Below are 19,759 nucleotides of genomic sequence, written 5' to 3'. Positions count from 1 at the left end.
GGTGTCAGGACTTCGGAGACATAGTAAACAGGGCACTGTCTGACTGCGCCTTCGACTGACTGCTCCTGCACTAGTGCCGCGCTGACCGCGTGCGGCGAAGCCGCGACATAGAGCAATAGGGGGAGCGAGGAGTCGGGGCTGGTGAGGATGGCCAGCTCCGACAGGTACTGTTTGAGTGAGGCGAAGGCCGCTGCTTGCTCCGGTCCCCAGGCGAAGGCTTTCGCGCCGCGGAGTGTTTTGAGGAAGGGGAGACTTCGCTCGGCGGACCTGGAGATGAATCTGTTGAGAGCGGCCAGTCTGCCTGTCAGACGCTGGACGTCCCTGACGGACTGCGGAGGCGACATGTCGACGATGGCCTGGATCTTGGTTGGGTTGGCCTCGATGCCGCGGTGTGACACCAGGTAACCCAATATCTTGCCCTGGCGAACACCGAAGACGCACTTTTCCGGGTTCAGGCGGAGTCGTGCATCTCGCATGTTCGCGAATGTCTCGGCGAGGTCGGCGAGGTGGTCCTCCTTATTCTTGCTGGCGACGACGATGTCGTCCACATATGTAAATATATTTCTGCCGACCTGTCCCTCGAGTACTGTTTTGGTGAGTCTGGAGAAGGTGGACCCCGCATTCTTGAGTCCCTCCGGCATCCTGATGAAGCAATAAGTGCTGAAGGGTGTTATAAAGCTGGTGCTAGCCTTGTCTTCCTCCTTCATGTATATCTGGTGATAGCCGGAGAAGCAGTCGAGGAGTGACATGACCTCGCACCCGGCCGCGCTATCGACTATCTTGTCGATCCGCGGCAACGGGAAGTTGTCCTTCGGGCAGGCCTTATTGAGACTGGTGAAGTCTATGCACATTCGCCATTTCCCGCTTTTTTTCTGCACCATTACGACATTGGAGAGCCACGTGGGGTAAGCCACTGGCTCGATGAATTTAGCTTCTAGGAGGCGGTGCACTTCTGCCTTGGCGGCCTCTGTCTTTTCGTCGGACATTTTGCGGAGCCTTTGCTTTTTTGGTCGCACCGAAGGGTCAATTCCCAAGCTGTGCTCAATTATGGATCGGCTGACTCCGACCAGGTCTAGGGCGGACCAGGCGAAGACATCTTTATTTTTGGCCAGGCAGCAGAGAAGCCTTTCTTCTTCATGTGACGTAAGGTCTTCGCTGATAGTGACTGTCTGCTTGGGCGTGGCCTGATCAAGGGGAACAGTCCTGGTTCCATCTTGGCTCTGCAACTGTGCCTTCTCGTTCTGCTTGTCGGCTGGGCTGGCGGGCGCGGGGACCTCGCGCTGGGCCATGAGACAGTGTACGTTCCTCTGGCCAGGCACGAAGTCCCGCTCTATGTTGCGCGCCGTCTGCTGGTTGCCGTAGATCGTGATAGCGCCTAGCGGACCTGGTATCTTCATACATAGGTACAGTCCGTGGATGGCGACTTCGAACTTATTGATTGAGCCCCGGCCCATGATGGCGTTGTACGGATATACCATGTCGACGATGTCGAAGGTTACTTGCTCACTTCGGGCATTGGGTGCTACACCGAAGGAGAGGGGAAGCTCTATTTTGCCAACGGGGAAGGTGCCTTTGCCGCCGAAGCCGTACAACGGATTGTCCGAAGGCTTGAGCAGGCTGTGGCTTATACCCATGCGGTCGAAGGCGTGGAGGAAGATAATGTCCGCCTGACTGCCGTTGTCGACTAGGACTTTGTGCAAGTCCCAGCCTGCCACGCTGCAATTGATGACCATAGCGTCGATGTGGGGGGCGCTGCGCAGATCGACGTCTCGTGCATCGAAGGTTAGCGGTATATGGGACCACTTCGTCTGCACGACTGGGCCGGTGACCGCGACATGGTTGATGCTGCGGTAGTGGTCCCGCTTCTGCCGCTTGGTGTCGAAGTCAGTGCTGGACCCCCCTGTTATCATGTGAATGACTCCGCGATATGGTTGATCGGCGAAGTCTTCCTGTTTTGGGGCGTGGGGGATGTTTTGGTGTTGCTGGTGTGGTGGTGGGGGTGGAGGAGGTACGATTTGTACTTCCTGATGGTGTTGGTAAGCGTGGTGCGGTGGATGCGGAGCGGGGGCGTGGATATATGGTGGAGGGGGTGGCTGGTAATTATGCGCGACAATTCTGGGATTGTCGGCCGGCTGCGCCCCGCGCCATTCTGTCTCTGGTGGCCTTCGTTTCGGGGCAGTCTTTCGTTTGGTGGGCGCAGTCTTCGCCGTGGAAAAGGCAGTAGAACCGGCGCGGCGGCTGCGCGCGCCCTCGGCCCCTGCCACGGGTTCCGTTCCCGCGGCCTTGGGGGGGATATTCCTGGCGACGAGGGGGGTCAGCAGCAGGCTGCTGGTTTGCGATGTTGTGCACTTGCTGCTGACTGCGGCCATCTCGACCGGAGTCTGGTTGCGGAGTCCTCGTCCATGTGCGGCTGGACTGCGGGGCATCCTTGGGCTTCCGCTGTGACTCAACTTTGCGCTGGTGGAGCTCTTCGGATTTGGCATATTTTTCAAAGAGCTGATATAGCTCCTGAAGGTTCTTGGGTGGATCTCTTATACAGTGGCTGTAGAGGACGCCGGCCCGCAGGCCACTGATGGCGTAGTGGATAGCGATCTGATCATCGACTGAGGGCAGCTGTGACTTGAGCGTTAGGAATTTGCGGTAATACTCCCGCAGAGTCTCCTTTTCCAGCTGTTTGCAAAGCGAGAGCTCGGCCAAAGTGTCGGTGTCTGGGCGGTACCCTTGGAAGTTGAGAAGGAACTTGTCCCTGAGACTTCTCCACGAATCAATGGACAGCGGAGGCAATCTGGTGAACCAGGTGAGTGCTGGGCCCTCTAGGGCGATGATGAAAGACTTCGCCATTGTGGCGTCGTCCCCTCCGGCAGATGCAACAGCGACTTGATAACTCATTATGTATTGCGCCGGATCGGTGCTGCCGTTGTACTTGGGATATGCCCCTGCTCGGAAGTTAGCTGGCCACGGCGTCACTTGCAGATGTGGCGCCAGGGGACTTCGCTCATCGAGGTAGTTGACCCCTTGGAATGGTGCGCCGTGCTGGAAGGCGTAATCATGTTGGGGGAAACGAGGGTTCTCCGGCTGCGGCCGGTGTTGCAGGGGTGGGCCATGCGGCAGGCCGAGGTGGCCTTCGCGCGTGTCCTCCGGTTGCGCGCGCTGCTGGAGGGGTGGCTCTTGCTGTAGACCGAGGTGGCCTTCGCGCTGCATCAGCGTGATCTCGCGCTCGAGGTCTTGGGCCTTCTGCTCCTCGTCGCGTATCATCTGCCGCACCTTGGCTAGTGCGGACACACGTTGGCGCTTGGCTTCCAGTATCTCCTTCTGCCTCTGGAGATTGCGGTTCTTGAGGCGCAGGGCGCGCAGCTGTAACTGTTCTTCTGTTGAGACGCCGAGGACCTCGCCGTCCTCGGTGAGATCCGCGCCCTCCACTGGGGCGAAGCCTGGGGGCGGCTGCGATTGTCCTTCGGGCCCGCAGGTGCGGAAGGTGTCGTCTTCGCAGGTGCGGGGAATGTTGTCTTCGGTGGGCTCTTGGTGGGTGGATTGGGTGAGGGCGAGGGCCTTGCCCTTTCTTGCGGCCAGCAGTGCTGCCTTCGCAGCCTCGTCAGCCTTGGGGTTAGCTCTCTTGGGTGCCATCGCGGGTGGTCTTGTCGTAGCACGAACGGTGGGCGCCAAATGTTGGAACTTGCTCTCAGCAGCAAGGAGGCCAACAAGGGTGAAAGGTGGTGACAACAGGGTTACGTGCTCGGGGGCAATAGCTCTGTTGATCTAGCCTCTCACGGGCACTGTGCGGGGGTATTTATAGGTATCTGAGTGCCCAGCGTCTTGTGTTAAGGACGCATGTGCCCTCAGACACCTATTTTATCCCCAGAATATTCCCATAAAGCAGGGTTACAAACTGTAATTACAAGTATTCCTTTACAAGTTAGGCCCGTAATACAGAGGCGGCCACGCGGGGCCCGTTACAATGGGCCAGATCACACGTGGGCCTTGGGACTGAACGAGGACGCGCCGTGGGAGGACGTCGCCGCAGGCCTTCGTCAAAGTGCCGAGTCCTGCGAAGGGTGTCCCTGCCCGCTTTGTCTCTGTCGGACCAGCGGCTGCAGCGAAGGCTTCGAGCGAAGGGTGGCGTCTTTGCCTTCGCCCCAACAATCATGTCATATATAGCACTCATATAATAAATTAGTGTTAGTATATAATGTGCAATGAATATTTGACCCACTTATTTCTCTCAAAAAGCTTCATGAAGCCCATGTTTCAGCCCGCTACAAACTACTAGTTCACATCCCCTCTATCGTCTTAACTTCCGTCCAGCTTGCTTACGTCACCATGTAAGGGCATGTATAGCCCTATTTAAAATCACATCTCTTGAAGGTTCTCTATAGGATAAATAAAAAAAAATACAAGAGACACACACTTCGTGAAAAGACTGTCCTTGCACGACTTTTCATATATTTTGTCTCTTAACTACATTTATGGTGTAACTGATTTTAAAGACACCTCATTGTACCATGTTGTTTTTTAGAGCAAGGTTAATAGAAGAACTAACTAACGGTTCTATGCTCTTGTCATATAATAAGCCTATTCTTAGATGACTCTAAGTTCATTCAATTAAAGCTAAAAATATTAATGTTTGGAGAGAGAACTCATTTCGATTGGCTAGAAAAAGAAAGAGTCGGCCTTAACTCCCGCAGGAAGCTGCAAGTAGGCCCTTTCTCCTCGTAGAATGCGCTGTAGCTGGGCTCCTATTGAAGCACCCACATTCTTCTATCTTCTATGTTCCCACCCTGCCACCTAGGATTTTGGTGACATGGAACTGTTTGGAGCCTACCTTATCATATTGGCTCGTATATGTCTCTTGTGCTTAGAAAACTGGTCATAAGGCTCTAGGATTTTGAAGGACCAGTGAGACGACCAGAGGGAGGTGAATGGGAACCAACCAAATTTTTGCTGCTAAACACTGAATTTGAGCACTTTACTTCAATTGATATGAAGAAAGCGCTCAAATCAAAAATCATATCAGCAAACCAATGATCTCATGATTTCAAAATATTCCTAATACATACATGAGACTAGCAAAATAAATGAATCATAAATCGGATAACGAAAAGTCCAAATCAGTCCAAAACCGTGTCGTGAACAAGTGCTGATTTCAGCAACACGAAATTCTGTTTTTGGACGCGAAACTCAACCAAATGAACTCCAATTAAAATGATATTTTGCACACACCTAGAAAAATATGTTTCCAAGGTCTCCCCAAATTTTAAGCTCAATCGGACTTGTAAATCAACCGCAGATATGAAAATACAAATATAATTAGGGTTTTGTTGGGGTTTTCTAGAACGAACACAAAACGAGATCAGCTAAGATCACAACCACAAACTGCACCAATAGGGTGTAAGAAGTAATCCTAGGAGTATATATCACCCACCAACAAATCCCAATAGCACCCGAAACACAAGAACTCGATGATTCTTCTCAAATCAACAAGAGGAAAAGAAAAACATAAGAGCACAAGACTTAAAATTCAGCTAGGGAATAAACTAAGATTGAAGCCAATCAAAACTCGTGTGCCGAACCGATAGCCCTTCCTCGGATTAATCTTTGTACATTACAAGACACAATCACCGGAACAAAATCGTTGCGGATATCTTGGCTAAACTGGTGAAAACCTAGAGATGAAAACTAGGAGTTCTAAAATGAGAGCCAAATGAAACTAAGCCAAAGAGATACTAAACTAACCAACCCTCATCTCTATTTATATATGTCTATTTCTATTTCCTAGTCTACCCCAATTTACATAGAGCCTATCCACTTCACTAGGGGCAAAATGGGCCAACTCCTGGAGTTTTCATCTGAAGGCCATGCACTTCACATAGAGTTGCTTCGTCTTGACGCACCCTCTGTGATCATGCCACGTGCTGCCTCCATTTTTCACCGAAACTGCCACCACCGGTTTTGAGGCTAGACCTAGTCAAAACCCGCCATCCATAGCACTGGGTAGTTTTGAGGCTCAACCATCAAACTGTTGTGAGTATCACCCTGCATGCGCATCCCCAACGTCATTTATTTGATAATTTTCTAGATGGGCCCTAGGTTGCCACAACAGACAAAACTTTATTTGTCATTTCTTCTCTTTTCTTGCCTTTCATAGTTAGCAACAAACTTGTTATATCTGACCTCATGAGACTCAAGACAGTAAAAGGTAAAGGCTAGGTCATCACCTCCAGCATCTGTGTAGCCCCAAGTGATGATGCTGATGTGCTTCCAATGTCCTTTTTGTCTACCTTTAAGGGCTTCTCGCCTTTGCTGTCAGGAGCATCCACTCCTTTTCTTTTCGAGGGTGGAGTCCTCGATTTTGAATGCAAAGACCTTTCTTTGTCAACTCTAACTACCTTTGGTCTTTTGGCCATTTTTTGCTATTTTTCTTTCAGTAATCTAATATGTTCTCTCTTTATAATACTAATTGTTCCTTTTCTTTTAACACCAACGTTAGCTTCCTCTGCAATCTTTGGGTAATCGGGGTACTCAAACCTCAACGCATTCATAACTCAGTTTAACCTTCATTTTCCTTGGCTCCTAAATGCACTAGTCATCAACTGGTCTTCTTTTTTCATGTAATTACCAAGGATCTTGTTGTAGATCAACTCAATACTCTTCAACTAATCAGCGCATGGATGCTTGAACACAAGTTATTTCTTAAAGTGATATGGTAAAGACATGAGTGTACCGCTTTTGGCTTTTTCAGTCCCCTTATTAGGCTTCATTATTCCCAACTGGATGATGTAGGGAACACTCTTTTGCAAAAAAAACTCTTATACCAAGTCACGGGTGTCAATGTGCTCTACCACTATGTTGAAGCCCACGTGGGCCGCATGGGATGCCGAGCTTAAGGCCATGTTGCAGAGTGGCCTCTTACAGTCAAAGTTCACCTTCAGAGGGCTCATTACGATGTCCTTGAATTACTCCCTTTTTATAGAATCACTCTCTGGCCACTCGGTTGGCCATTTGGTTTGGTATGCTAATACATGAAATCGCATATCCATCCGATAGGCAAAGTTGTAACATCCAAAGTTATTGTGTAACTTGTCTAAAGGCCTAGCCTTTGTCTGGTAGTGTAGCTCATGAATCCGGCAAAAAGCTTTGGCATTAGCACTGACACCTTAACTACGCACTACCCAAATAAAGACGATGAGCTAGCCTACTGTATTTAGTGTCAGCTGGTGCATGTAAATTTCATACTTCTTCAGCACTTCAGTAATCATTTTGTGCATCAGCACCCGAAGCCTAGCCTAGAAACTACTAAAAACCACGATTTCATAATCCTTAGGCTCAAGGGTGGTGTTGTCGTCGGTAAAGCAAATCATATCATCATCACCTTCATCAATGTACTTGAGCCTCTACATGACAACAAGATTAGTAGGCTTAATAGTAGACTTTCCAAAGTCAATATAGCTTGGATTGGTGGATCGAAGGTCATTGTCATCTTCTTTAGCATTATCTTCAGCGCCAGAGGCGTTCTCTTTGGGGGTGTTTTCCTCCTCGTTAGCCTTCAGCTCGGCCATTGCCTTCATTACCTCAGAAATTGGAGCTACATCCACAACAATGGTGTCGGGAGCATCTCCCTCCATTTGAAGAGCTTTGGATGAGGTTGGGGTTGTTAATTTGGCAGTAGAATGAATCCTAGCCATTTGAAGACTTGCCAAAGCACAGATTATCGAAGTTCACAGAACAATCGAAGATGCGAAAAAACTTTCAAGGCATAGGGTTTGGTGTCAGTGTGTTGGTACAAATAGTAAATGTTGTGCACGGTCATGGGGACTGACCAGGTTATATATAGGTTGACAGGAGCAAGAGCCGAGGAGTCACGTGACTCTCACCCACTGCCCTATGGATTGTTTGAATTTAGTTTATTCCATTTTCAATAACGTGCTCAGGGAAGGTGTTTCTTGGACCTTCGGTAGGATGCCTCTATTATTTCCGTGATCTGAGCTTGATATGGAGAACGAACTAATTCCATGAGGGGCTACTGTTGGGGCCCTCTTCAACCGAAGGTCCTCAAAACATTGTGTCATTGACCTCACCTTAAGTATGTTTCAGATCTATGACAATTTATATGCCAAAGGTTACCTTCGGTCGGAAATAGAGTGCAACCAACACTCTCATGGAAACGAAGCTATCAGCTTCAGTTCAATAATGTGAACGCGTAAGGAAGGATCAACAAGGACGTATAGTGAAATCCTCATGACTTGCTTAGCACGGCTACAAAAGAAAAAGACAGTAGTGCCCTTAGTCTACTTTGTAGATCAAATGTATAGAACTGAGGACATGTTCGTAATTTCTTATGAAGCTATACCTCACAACTAAAAATAGAGTAACAGTACCATGCATAGGCTATGCTTTTGCATGCAGACAAATTGAATCGCTTCACCTACGAAGCTGCTTCATCTCTTTACCTTTGTGTTGTTCTTTGTAAAGTTGAAGATATAATTGTAATCATTTATGTTGATGGAAAGATAAGATAGAGCAATTTATATTCTCAAGATAAGTTTTTTATCCTATTGTTATGCTTCAATCCTTTCATTTATTATCCATCTCTTTAACCTTCTCCCTTTAATTAATCTTTTCAATAAGAGTTAATTAAAGGGTGCAGAAAAATGTTGATTCATATGTGTTGCCTTGTTTTTGATATCTTACAGGAATCAAAAGCAAGGGATCAACAATATCATACTTCACCACCAAGGATACCAGCACCTAGAGCTTCTGGATAGGAGGTTAGTTTACGAAATTATTCATTTGAAATGTGATGAACTTAACATTCTAGCGCTAATGTATTATTCTTTTTTCTCCTCAATTCAAACTAGGAAGAAGACTTCGTAAACAACTTCTTCACTTCTAGAGGTAGTGGCCACAACTCAAACAACCCCCATATATGATGTAATGTGTATTTACCTTCATGACAGATGAATGTTTTGTTATGGGCTGAATTGAGGAGATTGTGAAATTTATGTTGTGATGTGATGACTATTGGTGATGTGATGATTATTGTGTTTGAATATGATGTAATGTGATGTTGGGATGAATCTGATATATATTATGACATTTGTGCTTTGAAAATTCTGGATTGTATATATGATTTTGGTTATTTTTTGCCTTGAAAATGATTATTTTCAGTGATAGGGAGAGGTCGCGAAAAATTGTCCTAAATTATTTTCGACGTTGTTATCTTCTATAGTGGCGTACATGTAGAAAACATGTTTGTCTAACTTGTTTTTGCATGGTATGATGTGCATGGTATGGCCTTAATATGATGTGATGTTTTGGTAATAAATTTTGTGCATGCCCGCGTGCTGCAAAGTATCACAACCGGGTTGAGGTTGTTTCATTACAGTATAGCGACCTGCGTGTTGACATGTGATGCTTCAAAGATTTTCATGTAATTCATTTACTAGCTATTAGATGTAGTAGCTTTGTATAGTTACATGGAGGCACTTCATGCATGATGGCAATAATGATCACCACAAGACAAGAGGAGGCATGGCGATGGAGACCATAATGATTCCAAAAAGGCCATACTATTCATGATATGATATGATATGATTATATGATGTGATGTTTATCTTCTTGTCTTACTATTCCTTTCATGCATTACATATGGTGGATGTTTTTGTCGTGATAGAATATCTTCTCTCGAAAAAAGCTAAGTTTTTATGCCTTTTACCAACAGTTGCACTTAATGAAGCTATGATCGTTGCATGGTGTGTTTACCAAAGCAAAACACCATCAGCTATCTGTGTGATTAAGGTGGATGTTGGACATTCACATGCATAGTATTGGTTACTTAGCAAAGCTATCAAAACAGTTTGGGCTTTATGGCATGGAGTTGGGAGCGGGGGCACTGGATGCCACCCAACAAACAAGAGTCATATTGAGATATGATTAACAATTTGTTGTTTACCTATGACACTTAATATTTAGCGGTGAAGCCAAAGCTCACTAAAAATTAGTGTATATGGATCTTGGACCACTATATTTCATTAGAGGGAAGACGATAGTGGTGATGTCTTTTATTACATTGGTTAATAGAAGATTGGTACATAACATAGTGCTAAAACTTTGTATATTTATTTTCTGTTGTAGATCATGTATGCTAGCAATAATTTCGTTTTCAATTTGCGATCTGTGCTTGAAAAGGAGAAACCCAATGGAACTAATTTTATTGATTGGTACCACAACCTGAGAATTGTTCTTAGGCAAGAGAAAGCTAAGTATGTTCTTGAGGAACCATACCTTGATGACTTCCCTGATAATGCGGATGAGTCAGAACGTGTGGCTTATGAGAAGCACACCAATGAATCAATTAATGTGAGATGTCTTATGCTTGCCACCATGTCCCCAGATCTGTAGAAGCAATATGAGCATACTGATGCTTATTCTATGATTGTGGGGCTGCATGGAATGTTTGAGAACCAGGCTAGGGCCGAGAGATACAACATCTCAAAGTCCTTGTTCTCTGTTAAGCTCACAGAAGGTAGACCGATTAGTCCTCATATGATCAAGACGATTGGTTACATTGAGACTTTGGACAAACTTGGTTGTGAGCTCAATGATGACCTGGCTATTGATGTTATTCTCTAGTCGCTCCCTCCGAGCTACGAGCCATTCATAATGAACTACCGAATGAATGGCTTGGAGAAAATATTGGTTGAATTGCATGTGATTCTAAAGACAGCCGAGGAAAGCAGACAGGTGTACGCAGTGGAGTCCCTCAAACGGCGCCGACGATGATGAACCGGATCAGCGCTGGTCGAGCGAACGAAGCAAGCAGTCGCGAGTATGCTCCCTAAAAACCTAATCGCCCACACACCCGTGCAAGTGTACCTCTGCAGACGGTGATTTTGGAGGCCTACTCTCCCACTCTCTCTGTGCTCACAGAAGGTGGGACGGGAATGGGCTGAATGCAACGCATCTGAGAGACTGTTCATTGTAACCAGAAGAGCGTCCACCTCCTCTATATTTATACACGCGCAGAGGGAGGGGAATGGACAGTAATGATCGCCATAAGAGCCAGAAACTAATAGCCATTACAGCCAGAAACCAATGTGCCATAAGAGACGTCTGTTACTAGCCATAAGACAGGAAACAGACAATCATCATGATGGTCATCACTCTAGGCAAAATGTGCAAACGTTAGGAAGGAATATTCGGACCAAGGTCCGATCTACCATGAACCATGGCCACGGCCACGGCCTGGTCCGCCGTCAGCGGCGGCGCGCGCGAGCGTGTGTGGCAGTCCTTCATCCTTTTCTCAACTTCACAATAGATGCATTAATGGTCCACCTATTTAAGTTGATTGATTTGTCCCTTGAACTTCCAATATGGTACTAAATTATTAGTGCACCATAACATTAAAGTGGGTCAATAGCATTGACTATTATTGAATATTAATTTGGGCCAAGCCCACATTAATCCAACAATTCCCACCAAATGCTAAATCACACTAAAATGCTCTCACCATCTCAAATGTTTGATATACTGGTGTTTCGATGGAGACTGTTAAGTTGAACATTCACCTAGAACCTAGACTACACTTAAACACAACTGCACAATGGACTAGGCCTTGAATTGGTAGTTTTGTGTGGAATAAGTTTTATCTAAATTCTTTACCAGTAATACATTGCCGAGCGTATCTCCTCTAGTTGGAGCATATAAGTCAAAATCCATAGCTTTTCATGTGATAGGAACGGGGGTGCCCTATCTTCCGTTAGGTGAAGGTAACTATCGATTTGGTGGAGATGTCACACAGACGATCCGGCTTCCAATCAACACGACTAGAACCCCGCAATCGCAGCACCACTTCTCCTCTGGTTATCAGCCGTGCACTGCGCGATTGACCTCGCCACGAGGGCTAATTCCTGCTTGAGAATCGAAGACACAAGCAAGAACAAGAAAGAACAAAATCTAGAATATTGCGGATGAATGATGAAGCTCACAAGTTGGGGTCTCACAAATCGATCTACAACGACTGTTCTTGACAGATCTAACTTAAGCAAAACCCGAGCCCTAATGTGGTGGCGGCTACTGATTATATAAGGGTTAGGAGCGTGACTCCCTCCCTGGACACGCCCTAATGGGCCCAACAAATATACACGGCCCAAAGGCCAATTACGGTGTCGCAGCACGGAGACAGATTACGGACGTCGGTTTGGTCCTCCTCCTTGATCCGAACATCCTTGCTTGCCTTCCACGCCTCCAAGTCCTTCACCATGTCCTTGCTGGTCCTTTCATTCATTCCTAAGTACAATTAATTCATTAGGTAGCACAATATTCTCAAATGCACAAGAATAAGTACATAGGAACGAGCTGACCTGCAAATTCAATTGTCTTGCGCGTGCGCGAGTAATCGGACCTTGAACATCAACTAGGGGAGTGTTGTTTGTATCCATGGTAGTGATGTCCTCATCATCCTCCCCCTCTTGAAGTGGAGTCGTCCTCGACTCAAGCTCATCTTCTTCCCCCAAATACGGTTTCGAATCTGCAATGTTAATTGTAGGACTAACCCGGAACTCGGGAGGCAAGTCAAGTTTATATGCATTATCATTTATTTTCTCCAAAATATTATATGGACCAGCAGCACGTGGCATCAATTTAGACTTTCTTAACTCTAGAAATCTATCTTTTCTCAAGTGCAACCACACTAAATCACCCACTTCAAGCTTAACTGGTTTTCTACCTTGACTACCAGCAATTCTATATTTTTCAGTCATCATTTCAATGTTTGCTTTAGTTGAAGCATGAAGTTTCCAAATAAAGTCAGCACGCTCCTTAGCATCACTATGTACTTGCTCGGTAGTAGATAGAGGCAAAAGATCAATAGGAGCACGAGGGTTAAAACCATACACTACCTGAAAAGGACTTACCTTAGTGGTGGAGTGTTTCGCCCGATTATATGCAAACTCCACATGCGGCAAACACTCTTCCCACATTTTCAAGTTTTTCTTCAATATTGCTCGCAGCATTGCAGACAATGTTCTATTCACAACTTCCGTTTGTCCATCAGTTTGGGGATGACAAGTAGTAGAAAACAACAATTTTGTCCCCAATTTGTTCCATAGAGTATGCCAAAAATGACTCAAGAATTTTACATCACGATCTAAAACAATAGTAGAAGGCATACCATGCAAACGAACAATCTCTTGGAAAAAGAGGTTTGCAATATGAATGGCATCATCCGTTTTGTGACAAGGTATAAAATGTGCCATCTTAGAAAAACGATCAACCACAACAAAAACACTATCGCTCCCCCTCTTCGTCCGAGGCAATCCCAAAACAAAATCCATAGAAATATCCGCCCACAGAACTGAAGGAATAGGAAGAGGCATATAAAAACCATGTGGGTTCAATCGTGACTTAGCTTTTTGACACGTCGTGCATCTTGCTACAAAGCGCTCAACATCACACCACATTCGAGGCCAAAAGAAGTGTGTGGACAGCATAGCCTCCGTCTTCTTGGCACCGAAGTGACCCATCAAACCACCACCATGCGCTTCCTGCAACAACAAAAGACGAACTGAACCAACTGGGATGCATAGGTGGTTAGCTCTAAACAAGTATCCATCATTTAGCACAAATTTATTCCATGTATGGCCCTCTTTACAATTTAATGCAACCTCTTTAAAATCATCATCAAAAGCATATTGTCCCTTAATTGTTTCAAGTCCAAAAATACGACAATCAAGTTGAGACAACATAGCATAGCATCTAGACAAAGCATCGGCAATCACATTATCATTCACCTTTTTATATTTAATGATGTAAGGAAAAGTTTCAAGAAATTCTACCCACTTAGCATGTCTACGGTTCAGATTTGTTTGACTACGAAGATGCTTAAGTGACTCATGATCAGAATGAATAACAAATTCCTTAGACCACAAATAATGTTTCCATGTTTGCAAAGATCGTATGAGAGCATATAATTCTTTATCATAAGTGGAATAATTAAGAACAGGGCCATTCAATTTCTCACTAAAATATGCAACGGGTTTACCTCCTTGCATCAAAACAGCACCAATGCCAACTCCACTTGCATCACATTCTCGAGTTCAAAAGTCTTACCAAAGTCAGGAATTTGGAGTAGTGGCACGTGAGTAAGCTTCTCTTTTAAAAGAGCAAAAGAATCATCTTGTGACTGCCCCCAACTAAATGAAACACCCTTCTTGGTTAACTCATGTAATGGGGCAGCGATGGTGCTGAAATCATTCACGAAACGACGATAAATTCCTGCAAGTCCAAGAAAACTCCACACTTGTGTCACCGTCGATGGCGTTGGCCAACTCTGAATAGCATGCACCTTGGCCTCATCAACCTCAATACCCTGTGGAGTGACAACATAGCCAAGAAACGATACGTGTTCGGTGCAAAAGGTGCATTTCTCAAGGTTAGCAAATAAGTGTGCAGCGCGTAGAGCATCAAAAATAGCACGTAGATGGTCAAGATGTTCAGATAAACAAGTGTTGTAGATCAAGATATCATCAAAATAAACCACCACAAATTTTCCAATAAATAGGCGCAAAACCTCATTCATCGAACGCATAAAAGTACTAGGTGCATTAGTTAATCCAAAAGGCATCACTAACCACTCATACAAGCCGAACTTGGTTTTAAAAGCAGTTTTCCATTCATCGCCTAATTTCATTCTAATTTGGTGGTACCCACTGTACAAATCAATCTTAGAAAATATTTTAGAACCACTTAACTCATCAAGCATATCATGTAATCGAGGAATAGGATGACGGTACCGGATAGTGATGTTGTTAATGGCTCTACAATCTACACACATGCGCCAACTGCCATCTTTCTTTGGAACCAAAATGATAGGAACAGAACAAGGACTAAGGCTCTCACGTACATACCTGCGGTCCAAAAGGTCTTGGACTTGGCGCTGAATCTCCTTAGTCTCCTCAGGATTTGCTCGATATGCAGCACGGTTGGGCAAGCTCGCTCCAGGAATCAAATCAATCTGGTGCTCAATCCCACGAATGGGAGGAAGTCCTGGAGGTAACTCAGAGGGAAAAACATCTCAGAACTGCTGCAAAAGGTTAGTCACAGATGCAGGCAAAGTGCTAGCAATATCATCAATAGAAAAGAAAGCATCTTTGCAAACCAAGGCATAGCAACAAGCAATAGTAGCATGAGTTTCAAGAAGATCAGATTTAGTAACAAGCATGACAGGAGCTTTCAATTTAATTTGTTGCTGAATTTCTGTCTCATTAGTTGGTTCCTTATGGGTATTTGCAGCTCTATCTTTATCAGCTTGTACAATTTCAGCAAGAGTCAAAGGTAGCAAAGTAATGTTTTTATCTTTATGCCTAAAAGTGTATGTATTACTCCTACCATGGTGACGTGCATCAGTATCATATTCCCAAGGTCTACCCAACAAAAGAGAACAAGCTTCCATAGGTACTACATCGCAATCCGCATAATCAGAATACATACCAATGGAGAAATGCACTCGTACCATGTGTGTTACCTTAACCTTGCCTGAATCATTGATCCACTGAATGTGGTATGGATGTGGCCGTGCACGTGTGGTCAGGCCAAGCTTCTTGACCAAATCTGAACTAACCAAATTATTGCAGCTTCCACCATCAATAATAACACGTGCACGCCGATTCTCGATGGCGAAGAAAGTCTGGAACAAATTATGGCGTTGCTGCTTCTCTGATGATTCAGGCTGAGAACTAAGAACACGCTGCACCATGATGCTTCGAAGGTTCACCGTAGCATTAGCACCAAGCATGGCATCATCATTAGCAGCAACATCATTGGAGTCATCATCGTCACCCTCACCGTCGGAAGCACTAATGTAGCCACATCATCCGTAGCAATGTATGTTCGCTGACTCGGGCAATCCTTCTTCAAGTGACCAATCCCATGACAGCGGTGGAAAACAATACCCGAAGAACGACCACTGGAAGGTGCTGTAGGTGCTGATGAATTATGTTTCTTGGCGGGTAACTACAAAGGAAGTTTACCAACATGTGCAGCAGGTGTCGAGGGAGGTCGCGTGGACGTTGGAGTGGTCGAAGGTGTATGACTCGAGGCAGGTGTGTGCGTCCGTGATGTAGAGGAGGCGCCAAAAGTAGCCCTGGGTTGATGTTGGCGTCCCTGTAATTCCTTCTCTACAAGCATAGCAAACTGGAACAACTTGTTGACAGTGTTAAATTCTTTGTAATCCACAATGTCCTGAATGTCACGCCCCAAACCTGAATAAAAACGGCAAAGAGCGTCCTCATGTCCCTCTACTATCCCACAACACTGCAATCCCTTCTGAAGCTTAGCATAATAATCTTGAACAGATTTATCCCCTTGCTCTAAACGCATCAATTTCTTACACAATTCTCTATGATAAGATAGGGGAACAAATCTATCGCGCATAGCTACCTTAAGATCTTCCCAAGTCGTAGGTGCTCTACCATCCCCAACAAGACCAGTCCACCAGACAATAGCAAAATCTTTAAATTCACTAGTGGCTTGTCTAACTTGATGTCGTTCAGGTACAAGGTGGGCAGCAAATTTCTGTTCTATCGTCATCTCCCAATCAAGATATCCCTCAGCATCATAATGACCCGAAAAAGATGGTATAGAAAATTTAATCTTAGCATAAGGGTCGTTAGGAGCACGATTGTTATTACCTTGCTGGCGGTGTGGCATACCTTCTGCATTTTGATGAAGACGGCGACGTAGGCGCAAATCTCTGGTGGCCGCTTCATCATAATTACCTTCTTCATCAAAAACCGCATCATCGGGAAGACGTGGACGAGGAGGTGGTGGTGGCGGCGGTGCTTGTTGTTGCGTCTCCAACACAGCAAGTCTATCGACGATCTGGGACAATCGTCGATCCAGCCTCCCATAAGTCTTTCCAAGGTTCATGTCAATGAAGGCATCATGCACTGACTTGTGGACCGTCTCCTCCATTTGCTCCTTCACGAGCTTGTTGTTTGCCTCAAGATCTTGGCGGCTAACACATTCATCGAAGTCTGTAGGGATCCTTGCTTCTTCTTCGTCGCCTGCCATCGAAACACAAAAATAGGAAACAAACGGTGAAGGTTATCCTAATAATTTCACTACACGCTCCTCTCAGGTGGAACACAGGAACACGTTCTATTGTATCTTACCAAGCTCTTACAAGTGTCTGACGAAATACAAAGCAAAGAATGGAACAATCGGAGGCTGGTTCATGATACTTACCAAGAGGGAGTGAAACCACGATTGCAAGGTCAAAGCTGTATTGATCAGAAGAAAGTATGTGGAGCTTGGGAGGCCAAAAATTAATATCAAGGATTAGCAAAAATCGAGTGCAGATTAGCGAAGTTCAATAAGTGTCCAAAGCACAAGTCACAATTGCTGGCTAAGACGTGTTTTATCGAAGCACAACAAGGTAAAGGTAACAAGGAACGGTGGACAAAAACTTAAAGAACCAGCAGAATGGCAGTTCTGTAAATATAGCAGATTTTTCAGCACTAGTAGAGATCAAAGGCGCGTTTCCAAAGGAGTACCAGCAAAAGAGCTCGAAATATTCTGAATTTTTATCACTGATCTAAAAACACAAAGGATGGAAGCACACAAAATTTCACTTGAAACAGAGTTGTATTGTGGCCTAGAGAAACTCAGAAAGGATCTCTGAAATTCCTGAAAACACTTAAACAATTTTTTTATTATCTTCCCGATTTTTTTGAATTTTTTGACCGAACCAAACAGGCCGACGGCGAGTTTGTGTCACCCCAGAAAGGAGTCAGGAATCTGCTGTAAAAAATTGAGCTCAAACGGAGTACCGAGCGAAAAGTTATGCCCGTTTTATGGAAGGTATCTCAAGTTATGGTTTTCAAAGGCACAAATTGGCAGGAACCGTATGCGGCGGCTATGGAGCACAGGGGCACAAACCTCCCTGGTATAAGAAATAGGTAAGCACCAGATGATGAAACAAGGAGGGGCTGCGATGCAAGGCAGCTTGCAATCTAATCTTGGGCTAGCGTGGCGAGAGTTCACACAAGGCGGCTAGCGAGGGCAAATCGAGTAATGTGGTGTCTCGACTTGTAATCTGGGAAAGGTGGATGGGATAGCGGCGGAAACAAATAACAGCGATGGAGCAGTTGAACTACGATGACGACACGACCTAAACCAGCAACAAGACTCGAACACGGACACAAACTCAATAAAGCAATCTGAAACGAAATTGCAAGGCTAAACAGGGTTATAGGACAGGGGAATTTTTTTGTTTGGCAATTTTTTGGAGTTATAGGATGAAAAACATAAACTAAACTAGGGTAAACCTAATGGTAATACCTGAGTCTTTGAATACCACTTGATAGGAACGGGGGTGCCCGATCTTCCATCAGGTGAAGGTAACTATCGATTTGGTGGATATGTCACACAGACGATCCTGCTTTCAATCAACACGACTAGAACCCCGCAATCGCAGCACCACTTCTCCTCTAGTTATCAACCGTGCACTGCGTGATTGGCCTCGACATGAGGGCTAATTCCTGCCTGAGAATCATAGACACAAGCAATAACAAGAAAGAACACAATCTAGAATATTGCGGATGAATGATTAAGCTCACAAGTCGGGGTCTCACAAACCGATCTACAGCGACTGTTCTTGACAGATCTAACTTAAGCAAAACCCGAGCCCTAATGTGGTGGCGGTTACTGATTATATAAGGGTTAGGAGCGTGACTCCCTCCCTGGACGCGCCCTAATGGGCCCGACAAAGATACACGGCCCAAAGGCCAATTACAGTGTCGCAGCACCGAGACAGATTACAGACATCGGTTTGGTCCTCCTCCTTGATCCGAACGTCCTTGCTAGCCTTCCACGCCTCCAAGTCCTTCACCATGTTCTTGCTGGTCCTTTCCTTCATTCCCAAGCACAATTAATTCATTAGGTAGCACACTATTCTCAAATGCACAAGAATAAGTTCATAGGAACGAGCTCACCTGCAAATTCAATTGTCTTGCGCGTACGCGAGTAATCGGACCTTGAACATCAACTAGGGGAGTGTTGTTTGTATCCATGGTAGTGATGTCCTCATCATCATGGGTATTTAGAGACCACCCAGATCTCATAAATTGTGACTAACAGTTAACCCAAATAGGCATGCTCCTCTAAATATGTTCTGTAGGACAACATCTTTGCTTCACAAAGCCACTTAGAACATATTAAGGTGTAAACACCAACCTACCTTATAGTAAGGAAAGATATGCATCTGAAATGAATCTTATTAAGGGTCTTTCCTCTCAGTCTACCACTAGCTTGTTTCACCATTCTAATTCATGGGATCTCCGATCACATAGAACAGGTTACCACTATGATAAACTTTAGGTGGGTCTCAGGCCCATGTCACTTGATGCACTATCTATCACACTACATGATAGCCCCTTAGTAAATTGATCTACTAGATTTTTAGATGTATGGACATAATCCAACGCTATTACTCCAGAGTTTCTCAATTTCCTGACAGGTTTCAAACAACTCTTTATGTGCCTTGTCGACTTCATATTATCCTTAGAACTGTTTATCTTAATTATCACAATCTGATTATCACGGTTCATGGAAATAGGTGGCACAAGTTTTTCAACCACCGTTAAATCCATAAGGAGTTCACGAAGCCACTAAGCCTCAACTGAAGCGGTATCTAATGTTGAGTTCTACTTCCATAGTCGACCTCGTTAAGATGGTCTGCTTGCAAGACTTCCATGAAACAGTGCCA

This window comes from Zea mays, chromosome 5 (genome assembly GCF_902167145.1).
Source record: "Zea mays cultivar B73 chromosome 5, Zm-B73-REFERENCE-NAM-5.0, whole genome shotgun sequence".
Lineage (NCBI taxonomy): Eukaryota > Viridiplantae > Streptophyta > Magnoliopsida > Poales > Poaceae > Zea > Zea mays.
The sequence above is the reverse complement of the archived record's forward strand: the minus strand, read 5'-3'. Positions refer to the sequence as shown.